We start from the raw sequence: 15,371 nt of genomic DNA on the forward strand, positions 1-15,371 counted from the left end.
TAATTTTGTGCGTTATCACATTCAAGGCAGCTGTATCTTCTGATTCCTCTTGTTCCGTGCATCAGGAGAGTAATCCTTCTGTGCTGTGGAAGCAAGTAATGTTTATCCACTCTCGCATGGCAAAGACAAGACCGTTATCGTTATCGCAAGTCCCCTTTTCTCAGCATCTACAGAACAGTTGATCTTTGTGGTTGACAGCTACATCATCATTACTTCTGCTTAGCTCCATTTAGGTTTGCAAAAAGAGTGTGCTGAATTCTATCTATAGACTTTTTGGCAACTCTGAAATGCCTTTTTTGAGTCCCAGTGAAAATTTCCATGCCCTACTGTAGATGTGCTGCGATCTAGCAAGTCAATTCATTGTGTTATTTAGCATTCGGTTGTGAATATCTGCTGAGCAAATGCTTGTTCATTCTCCCATGTTTCATTGGAGGAGTGTGAAAAGTTTAGGCGCTCTTGCCCAGTTTAAATTTCCTTTTTTAATAACAATGAATTCTCCTTCTATTTTCATTTGAGTTAGTTATTAACGGTGCACAAAACTGACTGTGTTTTGTACTTTGTTGATACCTTACAGAAACTTTGGCAGAGGTGTCACGACAGTTATACGTGTGAAGATTTTGTCAGGCATAATCCGCTAAAACTCATTGAATAATGCCAATCACGTTTGTAGTTGGAGCAACTATACTATTTTAGTTTGTTTAAAGCAGACTGTAACTTTGTGTGTGATCTTGCAACAACAAAACAATCTGCTAAACTGCTTAAAATTGACTCCATGAAGTGACAAGCATTGGAAAACTTAAATGCCTCTTACTCAACCATAGACTCCTCCCACTCTCGTTACTATCAGAGTATCTAATCTAAGCAGTGACTGTCTAACCTGCATTAGTTTCCATTGCAATTGTGAAAGATACATCTTAATAATACGTGAAACGACCTGCATTGTCGTCCTAAATATGTGGATGCTTTGAAGAAACTTATTTCAGAAGATGCCAAGTTTGTCAAGGTTTAAAAAATATTGCTAATTTCATGGCGACATAAAAGGTCTTGAGCTAAGAAACAAACAGCTGGAAGAAATGTGTATGAAGGAACTGCAGATGCTGGTTTAAACCGAAGATAGACACAAAAAGCTGGAGTAACTCAGCGGGACAGGCAGCATCTCTGGAGAGAAGGAATCTCTCCAGAAATGTTGCCTGTCCTGCTGAGTTACTTCAGCTTTTTGTGTCTATAAACAGCTGGAAGAGCATGATGGGTCAGGCAGCATCTGTGGAAGGGAAATGGACAGACAGCATTTCAGTCAGAAGAAGACTTAACGCCTGAAACATCGTCTGAGCATTTTCCTCCACAGATGCTGCCTGACCCATCGAGTTCCTTCAGTCATGTGTAGGAAGGAACTGCAGATGCTGGTTTAAACCGGAGATAGACACAAAATATTGGAGTAACTCAGCAGGACAGGCTGAGTATTGGAGTAACTCAACATCTCTGGAGAGAAGGAAAGGGTGACATTTCGGATCGAGAGGTCTGAAGAAGGGTCTTGACCCCAAACGTCACCCATTCCTTCTCTCCAGAGATGCTGCCTGTCCCTCTGAGTAACTCCAGCTTTTTGTGTCTATCTTGAGTTATAGACAATAGACAATAGGTGCAGGAGGAGGCCATTCGGCCCTTCGAGCCAGCACCGCCATTCAATGTGATAATGGCTAATCATTCTCAATCAGTACCCCGTTCCTGCCTTCTCCCCATACCCCCTGACTCCGCTATCCTTAAGAGCTCTATCCAGCTCTCTCTTGAATGTTCCTTCAGTCATTTGTTTTTTTGTGTTATTTTCAAACACTTTTGCAATTGGAATGTGTGTCGTCCCCCTCCCCCCACTGCAATGTACACAAATCATACCCATATATAGAAAATGAGTGCCAATGGAATTGTGAAATGTTTCTGATCATTTTGGAAGAGATTAGTTTGACTTTAGCTTGGCGTCATCGTCGGCATGGACATTGTGGGCCAAATGGTCTGTTTCTGTGTTGTACGTTCTATTTGTTAAAAGGAGCATGACTTTGTTGGGTTTCCATTGACAAAATCTGATGTACCTTCACTGCCTTTTCAGAATTAAGAGAACTCCACTGTTGTACCTCATGCCCTAAGCATATTAATATTTGTTTTTCGTGCAGATCGAAAACATTCTGGAGTTAATGACCTTGAAACCTTTTTATGATATTCTAAGTGCCTTAAGAAAATCCAATGTTATGAAGTTAATTAGTTTGGATTGACAGGCTAAGCCATGTTTTGTGCAGTGTGATTCAGCTGCCCAATCACCATATCACCTTTGTTTACTGAGAGTTATAAATTCAAAACCTATCACATGCAGTAAAGTTGAAATGGTGAATGCCTTTAACTAAGAATCTTCCAACTGTAGAGAGCTTTTTGGGTTTGTATGATAAATTGGTGTTGGGCGAAGATATTACAATAGTAATATTGACATGCCGAGCGGGGTATGGAACAAAAGTTACAGTGTGCATCATTTGTGCTAAAGTTCTTTACTTTTGGTTTTGAAAATTTCAAAGTGTTTTCTGATTATTAGTTGGAAATGTTCCCAGTTTGAAATTCCAAATATAGATAGGAACGAGAAAATGAAGGGTTCGGGGTGATACTTGTCAGTCTGTAGGTAGCACCCCACAACATTGCAAGATGGATACAAAATGTTGGAGTAACTCAGCGGGACAGGCAGCATCCCTGGAGAGAAGGAATGGATGACGTTTCGGGTCTAGACCCTTCTTATGTTTTTTGATAGTGGTTATGTTTAATAGTTAGATTTTCTTGATAGTTTCAATGCTTTTTTGAGAATGTTTTACGACAGTTTTTCTGAAAGTGGCCATAAAGAAAAAATAAATTTGTTCTTTTTTTAAAAGAAACATTTTGTCTTGGGTCTGTTTCAACCCAAATGGTAGCGTAATGAGAATGTTTGTAAGATGGTTTTCTAAAGAGTCTGCCCCGGACTTATTTAGTCAATCTACTTGCCTATGAGAAATATCACAGTTCTCTACAGAGGTAGAATGGTTTTCAGGTACAGATCAGACATGATGTAATGGACCACTGAATAGTTGGTGGGGTTTGCATTCAAAACATCATATCAACCCTCGTTAGTTATGGGGAAGAGGTTACAGGTGGATAGATACAAAATGCTGGAGTAACTCAGCGGGACAGGCAGCATCTCTGGAGAGAAGGAATGGGTGACGTTTTTGATCGAGACCCTTCTTCAGACCTTCTTCATCTCTATTTAATTTATATTTAATTTACTTTTTTTTGTTGCATATCTTCAATTCATTTGTTCTATATCTCTCCATATCACCGTCTATATCTCTTGTTTCCTTTTCCCCTGACTCTGTCTTGACCCGAAACGTCACCCATTCCTTCTCTCCAGAGATGCTGCCTGTCCCACTGAGTTACTCCAGCACTTTGTGGCCATCTTCGGTTTGAACCAGCGTCTGCAGTTCCTTCCTTCACAAGTTGCAGATGGAGTCAGAGCTAAATGGCACTGGAATTCTCTGCCTCAGAAGGCGGTGGAGGTCAATTCTCTGAATGCAGTCAAGAGAGAGCTGGATAGAGCTCTTAAGGATAGCGGAGTCAGGGGGTATGGGGAGAAGGCAGGAACGGGGTACTGATTGAGAATGATCAGCCATGATCACATTGAATGGCGGTGCTGGCTCGAAGGGCCGAATGGCCTCCTCCTGCACCTATTGTCTATTGTCTATTGGCACCACTTTCCATTCTTGATGTGCTAACCAAAGGCTTGTCTGGTGAGTTGTGAATCAACATGCATGGTTTATGTTCTTGTTGTCATTGGACTAAGTAAGATTCTAACTGACCATTTTGCCTCTCAACTTATGAACTTTCATCTCAATTAGGATTGTGGTATTAATTGAATCTCCAAAAACAGCAATGGGAGACGTTTAGTTTCCGGGTTTGTGTCACAGAAACATAGTAACATAGAAAATTGGTGCAGGAGGAGGCCATTCGGCCCTTCGCGCCAGCACCGCCATTCATCGTGATCATGGCTGATCATCCACAATCAGTAACCCGTGCCTGCCTTCTCCCCATACCCCTTGATTCCACTAGCCTCTGGAGCTCTATCTAACTCTCTTTTAAATTCATCCAGTGAATTGGCCTCCACTGCCTTCTGTGGCAGAGAATTCCACAAATTTACAAATTCACAATGTGTGATGTGTGTCATGTACTGGAGTTATAATTCTTATCAGTGAAATAAGTCATCACAAAGTAGTAAATAATGAGTTGAGAGCTTGTCTTTGTTTACAAGGCATTTTGATAGACACAAAATGCTGGTGTAACTCAATGGGTCAGGCAGCATCTCTGGAGAGAAGGAATAGGTGACATTTCGGGTCGAGACCCTTCTCGAGGCAACTATTATTTAATAAAAATCTACTGAACAAATTCAGAATTTAGTATTTGGCAGCTGTTTTGAGTTAATCATCCAACTAGTTATTAATTACCTTCAGGAAAAGAACTTTGTTTATCACAGGGTGTAATAATAATTCTGATTTAATTAAATCAATGTAGTTTAATTTGACATCAGAGGGAATACTGCATCATAAATAGTGATAGAAATGATCACAGTTCAACATTTCTGTTTATCCTTCATTCATATAATTTTGCTTCGAGTTTATTTTCCTTTTCAATGGAGAGGCAAAACATGCCCTGATTTAAAAAATAAATAAACGTATGGCTATTAATTTTTTACCATGCCAAGTTTCTGTAAATTAAAATCTAGTTCAATAGATTGGGTTTTGGGAGAGATTTGTTTTTAAACGATTCTGGACATCTACTTGCTGTAAGGGAGTATTTAAATAGAGTATGCATTAAAGATGACTCTGGAGCAATACTAGTGCTGAGGAAAGTGACAGAAAAATTATGCACAATGGCAGTGGAAGATCGCGTTGCGTTATTTGTAAGGAATATGCTTATTTGCGAAGTGCTTTGGAAGTTATGATTTATTGCACAAACGTTACCAAAGCTACTGAGCGAGGAAATGAATGTAGCAAATGAGGACAAATGTAATGAAAGGCCACTTCACATTAATATCGTCCAGCCCTGATTTTATATGCAGAGAAAAATGCCATCTCGCCCTGGTAGTGTACAATCATAGACTACGCTAATATGTTTTATTTTCGCAGTTGGCCACTTAGCCAGCATGTGGGCTATCGGATTCATTCTACACTCTCTATCTGTGGTGCATATTTAAACAAGGAGAAAAGTGTTCAGCTGTGTTTTTAGATTCAATGCTGGAACCCCCCCCCCCACTAGTGATAGATGTGCTGACTATCTTTTTAGTGTGTATTGATCTAACTGCTGTGATCCATAAACTGGCTGCATCTCAATAAACTTCTGAAAATTAATTCGGTGAACCTTATTCAAGATTAGTAATATAACTCAAGTCAAGTCAAGTCAAATTTATTTGTCACATACACATACTCGATGTGCAGTGAAATGAAAGTGGCAATGCCTGCGGGTTGTGCACAAAAAGAATTACAGTTACAGCATATAAATAAAGTTAATAAGTTACTAAACATAGCACAAAAAGTGTCGACAAAAATTTAGTCTCTGGGGTTATCAAAGTTGACAGTCCTGATGGCCTGTGGGAAGAAGCTCCGTCTCATCCTCTCCGTTTTCACAGCGTGACAGCGGAGGCGTTTGCCTGACCGTAGCATCTGGAACAGTCCGTTACTGGGGTGGCAGGGGTCCCTCATGATCTTGCTTGCTCTGGATCTGCACCTCCTGATGTATAGGTCCTGCAGGGGGACGAGTGTAGTTCCCATGGTGCGTTCTGCCGAACGCACTACTCTCTGCAGGGCTCTCTGTGGAAAAGTCACAAGCATGGATAAAACGGCACAAAAGATTCCTCTGTCTAAAAAGGGGAAGTTTTTAAGCTGCAGCATTTCCTGAATCCATTAAAAAACAATTGATATTTTTTAAATTAATCTATAAAAACGACTTGATTCCTCAAGTTAAATCACCAAAAGTTTATTCCCATCTTCTTTTGTTTGTTCACTGTGCTTAAACACTTCACACAAGCTGGGAAAGAAACAATTTAACCTAGGAAATGCTGGATAAGATAATTAACAAAGATTCGAAGGTAGAAGGGTTCATACCCTGTCACCTTTTATAATATTGCAATCCAAGCCATGTATAAAATGACTTGTTTTAAAAAATGCCTCAATAGAAAGAGACCTGTATCTTGTATATACCTGAAAATGTATATTGTGTATGTAAACTTCAGAGTGTCGAACAGAGTAACCGTTCACTTATAATAGATTGAAAATCCTAATTCCTAAAACCCGGAGTTTTTCAATACCCTTTCTATGGGCACCTCCAAAGACCCTTGCACTTTTCCAGCGGCTGTGTTGTTGACGACTGAGAAATCCGAAAAGTTTGAGAATAATGATTCTGCGACTTTTACTGACAAAGTCCCTCGGCTCTTAATGTGCATTTCTAAACTAAATGTCAGGCCGAGGAGAACGAACCCACTCCCAAAAAGTATGAGAAAGTGTACTTTTCGAAAGTTGTGTGATAATGTGCATGCACATCCTAAATTTGGCGGGGGGCGGGGGGGGGGGGAAGGGCCAATAACTGTTCGATTTCTTTGTCTCGGTCCTTGGCATACCCTTCGGTAACCCTGGTAACTAAACAGTTTGCAGGAGAATGTTTTGTCTCGGCATGGTACTGTATTTGAAGACACATATGCATAAGTGGTTTAAAATGGTATTTTTCTGCATCAGTTTCTCCACTGTGACTACTGAAATGATTTTAATTGCAAGCTTGTATGGAATGGTAGTAATAAAAGTACCTGACCTCAGTGTAATTTGCCTCAGCTCTGGCTGTCAATGGTAATGTTTATTATAGCGTGCATAATTTAGGTATTAGTGGCCAAACCATTTTCTGTGGTTGACAATTACTAGGATTTGTTTTATTCCAACGTTCAATTGATGTTGCCAGCTGTTTTAGCATTTTGATCAATAATTGCACACTTGTTTAATTTTTGTATCATGAGCGCTTTCAGCAGTTAAGTGTGGCGATATAAAAACTAATTTGTTTTCAACAGGATGTGACTACAAGCATTATACTACTAATAAATATCTCTCTCTCTCTTTCTCTTTCTCTTTTTCTCTCTCTCTCTCTCTCTCTCTCTCTCTCTCTCTCTCTCTCTCTCTCTCTCTCTCTCACTCTCTCTCAAGAGAAGCTTGTGCTTTTTTGAGATAGGAACCAGGATTGGTGTAACACACATGTAAGTAGGAACTACAGATGCTGGTTTAAACCGAAGATAGACACAAAAAGCTGGAGTAACTCGGTGGGACAGGCAGCATCTCTGGAGAGAAGGAATGGGTGACGTTTAGGGTCGAGACCCTTCTTCGATCTGAGAGTCAGGGGGAAAGGGAAACGAGAGGTATAGACGATGTAGAGAGATGTAGAACAAATGAATGGAAAAAAAGTAATGATAATCAAGGGAACAGGCTGGAAATTGTGAGCTTTGGGCTAGGTGAAAATGGGTTACAGACAATGAGACTCAACAAGCTGAAAGGTTGAGTAGGGTATTGTTATTTTAATCTTAGTCCAGAGAATAATTGGCAGTTATTGGGAGTTCAAGGCCATTGTGAGAAGTGTAGATAGACGGTCAGAACCTTGTTCCCATGTGGAAGTGTCAAAGAATATAGGGCCTTCACACAAAGAGTGGTGGGTGTGTGGAACAAGTTGCCAGAGGAGGTAGTTGAGGCTGGGACTATCCCATCGTTTAAGAAGCAGTTAGACAGGTACATGGATAGGACAAGTTTAGAGGGATATGGACTAGTATAGCTGGGACATGTTGGCTGGTGTGGACAAGTTGAGCTGAAGGGCCTGTTTCCACACTGTATCACTCAAATGACTCAAAAGCTTTAAGGTGAGAGGGGTAAAGTGTAAAGATGTGTGGGGCAAGTATTTTGTTTTACACATAGAGTGTGGGTGCCTGGAACGCACTGCCTAGGGTGGTTGTAAAGGCAGATACAACAGTGACATTTAAGAGGCGTTTGGATAGGCACGTGGATAAGCAGAGATTGGAGGGATATGATTTGTGTGCAGTCACAGGAGATTAGCTTAACCAGACGTCATGTTCAGCACAGGCATTGTTGTGCCTATTCCTGTGTTGTGCCATTCTATGTACATGACAGGGTTTTGCAGAGTGGTAGAATATCCACGTCATCGGGGGATGCCACTTTGTCCCATGGTCTCCAGAAACCCGAGACCTGAGAATTGCTATTCCGATATCTCGCACTTCCAAGATTTGAAACCACGGTCTTGCAAGATATGGCTCGGACGAATCTACCGGAATTACCATTGGGCCTTCGGACATTATCATATCATATCATATCATATATATACAGCCGGAAACAGGCCTTTTCGGCCCACCAAGTCCGTGCCTCCCAGTGATCCCCGTTCATTAACACTATCCTACACCCACTAGGGACAATTTTTACATTTACCCAGCCAATTAACCTACATACCTGTACGTCTTTGGAGTGTGGGAGGAAACCGAAGATCTCGGAGAAAACCCACGCACTGTGAGCTCTGAGCAAAACAAAGATACACAACGCACCTCAGCGGCTTTCACATATTTACTGTCTTAAACCTACACCTCAAGTTACTGCCTGCTCCACAAAGGGGAATAAATAATAGAGTACTGTCCGAATGAGGCCACAGGCAAATTGGACGAGCAGCATATTTTACTTGGGCAGCTTACAACCCAGAGGCATGAATATTGATGACTCTAACTTCAAGTAGCCCCTGCATTCCCTCTCTTTCCCCCTCGCCTCCCCCACCTTAGTCGTCCTGCTCGTTCCACGGTTCACATCCCTGTATCGCTCTTGTTACCTCCTCGACCCCAACCAACAATGGGCCATTGTGGGCTCCACCCTTCCTTGCTCATCAATTGCCGACACTGTTATATTCTGGCCTTTTTTCCTATCTCCGGCTTCACCCCCACCCCACCCACCCATCCCTTCTACTTGCAGTCTGAGGAAGGGTCTCAAGCCGAAACATCACCCATCCGTTTTCTCCAGTGATGCTGCCTGTCCCGCTGAGTTGCTCCAGTATTTTGTGTCTACCTTTGACATAAACCAGCATTTGCAGTTCTTTACTACACATAAACCCTTCTTAATCAGGTTTTCCAGGCCTTTCAAGATACGTTGCACCAAAAGGCTTGTTTAACCTCCGTGATATGATTACGTTGTTGGATTTAGCCGTGCGATTTTGGTGACAATTCCGTGTTGGTGACAGACAAACGAATGTCTTTGAGCAAATTAGTCCATCAGTGTGGACTCAGCAGGTCAGGCAGCATCCGCGGAGGGTAGACACAAAATGTTGGAGCAACTCAGCAGTTCAGGCAGCTTCTCTGGAAAAAAGGAATGGGTGATGATTTGGCTCGAGAAGGTACATAGAACAATTGAATGAAAGATATGCAAAACGCATCGATGATGAAAGCAAGGTGGAGCCCACAATGGTCCATTGTTGGCTGTTGGCTAGGTGATAGCGAGTTATACACACAGTGAAACTCAACAGCATGACCGTGGAACTAGTACGATGACTAGGGTGGGGGAGGGACGGGGAGAGAGAGGGGATGCAAGTTGCTTGAAGTTAGGGAAATCAGTTTTCATACCGCTGGGGTGCAGGCTGCCCAAGCGAAATATGAGGTGTTCCTCCAATTTTGTACCCAAGGGAATGAACAGATGATAGACAATAGGTGCAGGAGTAGGCCATTCGGCCTTTCGAGCCAGCACCACCATTCAATGTGATCATGGCTGATCATTCTCAATCAGTACCCCGTTCCTGCCTTCTCCCCATACCCCCTGACTCCGCTATCCTTAAGAGCTCTATCGAGCTCTCTCTTGAAAGCATTCAGAGAACTTGCCTCCACTCCCTTCTGAGGCAGAGAATTCCACAGATTTACAGCTCTCTGACTGAAAAGGTTTTTCCTCATCTCAGTTCTAAATGGCCTACCCTTTATTCTTAAACTGTGGCCCCTGGTTCTGGACTCCCCCAACATTGGGAACATGTTTCCTGCCTCTAACGTGTCCAACCCCTTAATAATCTTATATGTTTCAATAAGATCCCCTCTCATCCATCTAAATTCCAGTGTATACAAGCCTAGTCGCTCCAGTCTTTCAACATATGACAGTCCCGCCATTCCGGGAATTAACCTAGTAAACCTACACTGCACGCCCTAAATAGCAAGAATATCCTTCCACAAATTTGGAGACCAAAACTGCACACAGTACTCCAGGTGCGGTCTCACTGGGGCCCTGTACAACTGCAGAAGGACCTCTTTGCTCCTCTACTCAACTCCTCTTGTTATGAAAGCCAACATTCCATCGGCTTTCTTCACTGCCTGCTGTACCTGCATGCTTCCTTTCAGTGACTGATGCACTAGGACACCCAGATTTCGTTGTACGTCCCCTTTTCCTAACTTGACACCATTCAGATAATAATCTGCCTTCCTATTCTTACCACCAAGGTGGATAACCTCACACTTATCCACATTAAACTGCATCTGCCATGCATCCGCCCACTCACACAGACTGTCCAAGTCACCCTGCAACCTCATAGCATCTTCCTCACAGTTCACACTGCCACCCAGCTTTGTGTCATCTGCAAATTTGCTAATGTTACTTTTAATCCCTTCATCCAAGTCATTGATGTATATTGTAAATAGCTGCAGTCCCAGCACCGAGCCTTGCGGTACCCCACTAGTCACTGCCTGCCATTCTGAAAGGGACCCATTTATCCCCACTCTTTGCTTTCTGTCTGCCAACCAATTTTCTATCCATGTCAGTACCCTACCCCCAATACCATATGCTCTAATTTTGCCCACTAATCTCCTATGTGGGACCTTGATGTTGTGGGTTGGAAATGTTGCCTGTCCATTCCTTCCGCAGATGCTGCCTGACCCGCTGAGTTATTCCAGCACTTTGTGTCTATCCTACTGAACAAAGTTTAGCAGCCCAACCAATTCCCCTCTTCACCCATCTCCATGCAGGGTGAGGTAGAGTATTTGGTGTGGTTTTTGCCAAGTTCCAGTTCGGTGAATTATGTTCAAATTACCACAAGGTTTCGCCTTGTCCATCTTAGAATGATTTGGATGAAATATTTGAAAAAAAAATCAATTGCAGTTTTGCAGGAAATTGGCCTTGTGGTGTGTGGGGAGTGAATGGGAGAATGAGATAGCATAGAATTAATGTGAATGGGTGATCGATGATCAGCGTGGACTCGGTGGGCCGAAGGGCCTGTTTTCATGCTGCACTAAATAAGGATGAAATAAATGTCAGGTTCAAATAGTGTACCTTTTGCTTGTACATAGAACAGTGCAGAAACACACTCAGTGCTGAAGTAACTCAACCGGCCAGGCAGCATCTCTGGAGGACATGCATAGGTGACGTTTCAGGTCAAGACCTTTCTTCAGACTAATTCCAACCGAAACATTGCCTACCTGTATCCTCTAATGATGCTGCTTGACCCACTGAGTTACTCCAGCACTTTGTGTTTCTTTTGTAAAACAGCATCTGCAGTTCCTAGTGTCTCCAGAGACAGAGGGGTGGAGCAAGAGGCGGCACGGTGGCGCAGCGGTAGAGTTGCTGCCTCACAGCGCCAGACACCCGGGTTCCATCCTGACTACGGCTGCTGTCTGTATGGAGTTTGTACGTTCTCCCCGTGACCTGCGTGTGTTTTCTCCGGGTGCTCCGGTTTCCTCCCACACTCCAAAGACGTACAAGTTTGTAGGCTAACTGGCTTGATAAAACTGTAAATAGTCTTGAGTGCGTGTAGGATAGTGTTAATGCGCGGGGATCGCTGGTCAGGCACGGACTCGGTGGGCCGAAGGGCCTGTTTCTGTGCTGTAATCTTGAAACTAAATGAAACAAAATTTATAGCGCATGGACAGGCCATTCGGCCCACAATGTCCATGTCAAACATACCATGATAAACTAATCTCCTCTGCCTGCACATGATCCATATCATTTAATTCCTTGCACATCCATGTGCCTATCCAAAAGCCTCTTAAATGCCACTGCACTATCTGCCTCCACCAGCACCCCTTCCAGGCACCAGCCACTCCCTGAGTTTACAAAACAAAACATAAAGCCCTGCACGTCTCGTTTGAACATTGACCTTCTCATCTCAAAGCAATGCCCGTTAAACTTTGACGTTTCCAACCTGTGGTAAAGGTTCTGACTGTCTACCCTATCTCTGCCCCTCGTAATATTATATACTTCTATCAAATCACCCCTCGACCTGCGGCGCTCCAGAGAAGACAGTCCAACGTCCTCTCTGCCCCCCCCCGCCCTGGTGGTTGTACTAGTTTCACTGTCATCCTGTTGAGTTCCTCTGTGTTTGCTCATTATCCCCTCTCTCACAGCCAACAATGGCCGATTGTGTGCGCCACATTTCTTTGATTGTCGTTGCTTCTTTGCATACAGTACCTTCCGTTCATCTCTCCCAAGTACCATCTATATCCCTCGTTTCTCTCTCCCCGGACTCTCGGTCTGAAGAAGGGTCTTCGACCCCAAACGTCGCCTATTCCTTTTCAGCAGAGATGCTGCCCGTCCCGCTAAGTTACTCCAGACTTTTGTGTCCGCCTTCGGTTTCAATCAGCATCTGCATTTCCACCCGACGTTACTTCTCCCAACCTCTCCTTGCAGCTAATATCCCTCTAATCCAGGCAGCATTCTGGCAAATCTGATCAAAGCAATATTTGGCACATGTGTTTGGTTATTAATATAATTATCCTTGATACCTGAACTGAATCTGGGCATTTGCCAGAGTAAAACCTTGGCTTTTGCACACAAGTCAAATCATACTGATTCAAACACAATGCAGTCTCTGCAGGGTAGAGGATCAATGAATATTGGACTGGAAAACCATGAGTATTCTTGCCAAAGTATTTCTACAGGACTGAATGGGTTGGAAGTTTTTTTTTAACCAAAAAGGACACAAAGTGCTGGAGCAACTCAATTGTCAGGAGGGTCAGGCAGCATCTCTGGGCATGGATAGGTGAGGTTTCAGGTCGGGACCCTTCTTCAGACTGATTGTAGGGGTGGGAGAAGGCATTATTATGAACACGTGGATACAAACTGCTGGGGGAGCTCAGCAGGTCAGGCAACGTCTATCGTTTAGGGACACAGCACAGGCTCTACATTATGAAACCATAGTAAGTAGCACATAGTAAGTCTAAAGTCCCTTTGATTTGGTGTTGGCTGCTGTAACGTTGTGGCCAGTTAACAGACGAAACACTGCTGCTGTTTGTCGTGACTAACTGGCTTGCTACCCGCAGCACAGGGAAGATCACAGCTTGTTTCTTTGAGACTGAAAGAGGTTGAAACCCTCCTAGGTAACTGGCTGTGACCGTTAAGGCCCTGGACATATGGTACAGTAAATGATTTGTATTTACAGTACTGCCAGGCCCGGCTATCATGTTTCCTAAAGGCAGTGTTTTGTAACAGTGCCCCAGTTTGTATTCACAGTTCTCCTTTCAGCATGCCATGTCTCTGTTTCCAGCTATTGAGGCAGCCATTATCTTTTACAAATCATTGCATCTGTTGTCTTCTCGGGTTACTGTTGACAAAGGATTGGGCCTCAACTGCCTCCTTGCTCGGTTACCACCTCACTTGTTTGTTGGTTGCCTGTCCAAATATGGCAGAGTTGATCATTTTTTGTATGGTTACTGATTTTTAATTTCAAATGTCAATGCAGTTTTACTAGAATAATATGGGTCGGAATTTAGTTTCCAATTCCTGCAAGTGCAGTTGATATGTTTAACTGTGGAGGAAGGAACTGCAGATGCAGGTTTAAATCGAAGGTGGACACAAAATGCTGGAGCAACTCAGCGGGACAGGCAGCATCTCTGGAGAAAAGGAATGGGTCACATTAATTTGTTCTGTATCATCGTCTATATCTCTCGTTTTCCTTTCCCGCAACCCTCAGTCTGAAGAACGGTCTCCTCTCGATCCGAAACGTCACCCAGTCCGGATGGTCTGTATCTCTCATTGCCCTTACCCCTGACTCGTCTGACGAAGGGGCTCTCCAGAGATGCTGTCTGTCCCGCTGAGTTACTCCAGCATTTTGTGTCTACATTCTACAATCCATGGTGCTTGATCAACTGGTTCCAAACGCAACGGAAACTTCCACCATCCACCCTGTGCACTTAGAGAGCGCCGCTACCTCACAGCGCCCGAGGCCCAGGCTCGATCCTGAACTCGGGTGAAGTCCGTGTGTGCAATCTGTACGCTCTCCCTGCGAACACGTGGGTTTCCTCCGGGTGCCCTGGTTTCCTCCCAGATCCCAGAGACGAGCAGGTTTGCAGGTTAATTGTCCTCTGTTAAAATTGCCCCTCGTGTGTAGGGAGTGGATGAGAAAGTGGGATAACATAGAACTAGTGTGAACGGGTGATCGATGGTCCCCATGGACTCTGGGCTGAAGAATCTATAAAGAATCCATGGGATTTCGCTCCACGGTGTCAAGTAATCTATGTCCTAAATGACGTTTCTGAACAGAAATTACACCATTTAAAACGTGCAAATTAATAGTTAACAGAAGCACTTGGGTATTACTGTTTGCGACAGAGGTGGATGAAAAAAGGTGAAGGATTCACATAACATTTCTATACCTGAGAAAAACGTTAAAAAATGGCGTGATGACTTAAAATATTTTTCCATTTTTCACTTGAATGATACAATATGGTGACTGCAGTGTAGAGACTGTAAGAAAATAACTGCAGATGCTGGTACAAATCGAAGGTATTTATTCACAAAATGCTGGAGTAACTCAGCAGGTCAGGCAGCATCTCAGGAGAGAAGGAATGGGTGACGTTTCGGGACCCGAAACGTCACCCATTCCTTCTCTCCTGAGATGCTGCCTGACCTGCTGAGTTACTCTAGCATTTTGTGAATAAGTACAATGTAGAGACTTGTGTACGGCCTAAGTGTGGACTACTATCTTTCATTCTTGTGTGATTGTGCCTAATGTGTGGGAAGGAACTGCAGGTGCTGGTTTAAACCGAAGATACACACAAAAAGCTTAATTCCCTCTCTCCCCCCTTCCCCACCCCCCCCCACATCCAAGTCACACCAGGTTCTTGGCTTTAACGTTACTTTTCTGCATATCTTTCATTCATTGTCCTTTATCTCTCTACATCATCGTCTATATCTCTCGTTTCCCTTTCCCCTAACTAGTCTGAAGAAGGGTCTCGACCTGCAACGTCCCCTATTCCTTCTCTCCAGAGATGCTGCCTATTCCGCAGAGTTACTCCAGCTTTTTGTGTCTATCTTGTGTCTAATGTATAGCCAGAT

General features: G+C 43.4%; 1 protein-coding gene across 2 annotated transcripts in view; it reads left to right on the forward strand.

Moving 5' to 3' along the window:
* tox3 (TOX high mobility group box family member 3) overlaps nt 1–15,371 on the forward strand; it is a 112,930-nt gene that overhangs the window by 1,601 nt on the left and 95,958 nt on the right. The window lies entirely within an intron of this gene.

The sequence above is a fragment of the Rhinoraja longicauda genome, chromosome 6 (genome assembly GCF_053455715.1).
Source record: "Rhinoraja longicauda isolate Sanriku21f chromosome 6, sRhiLon1.1, whole genome shotgun sequence".
In the NCBI taxonomy this organism is placed as follows: Eukaryota; Metazoa; Chordata; class Chondrichthyes; order Rajiformes; family Arhynchobatidae; genus Rhinoraja; species Rhinoraja longicauda.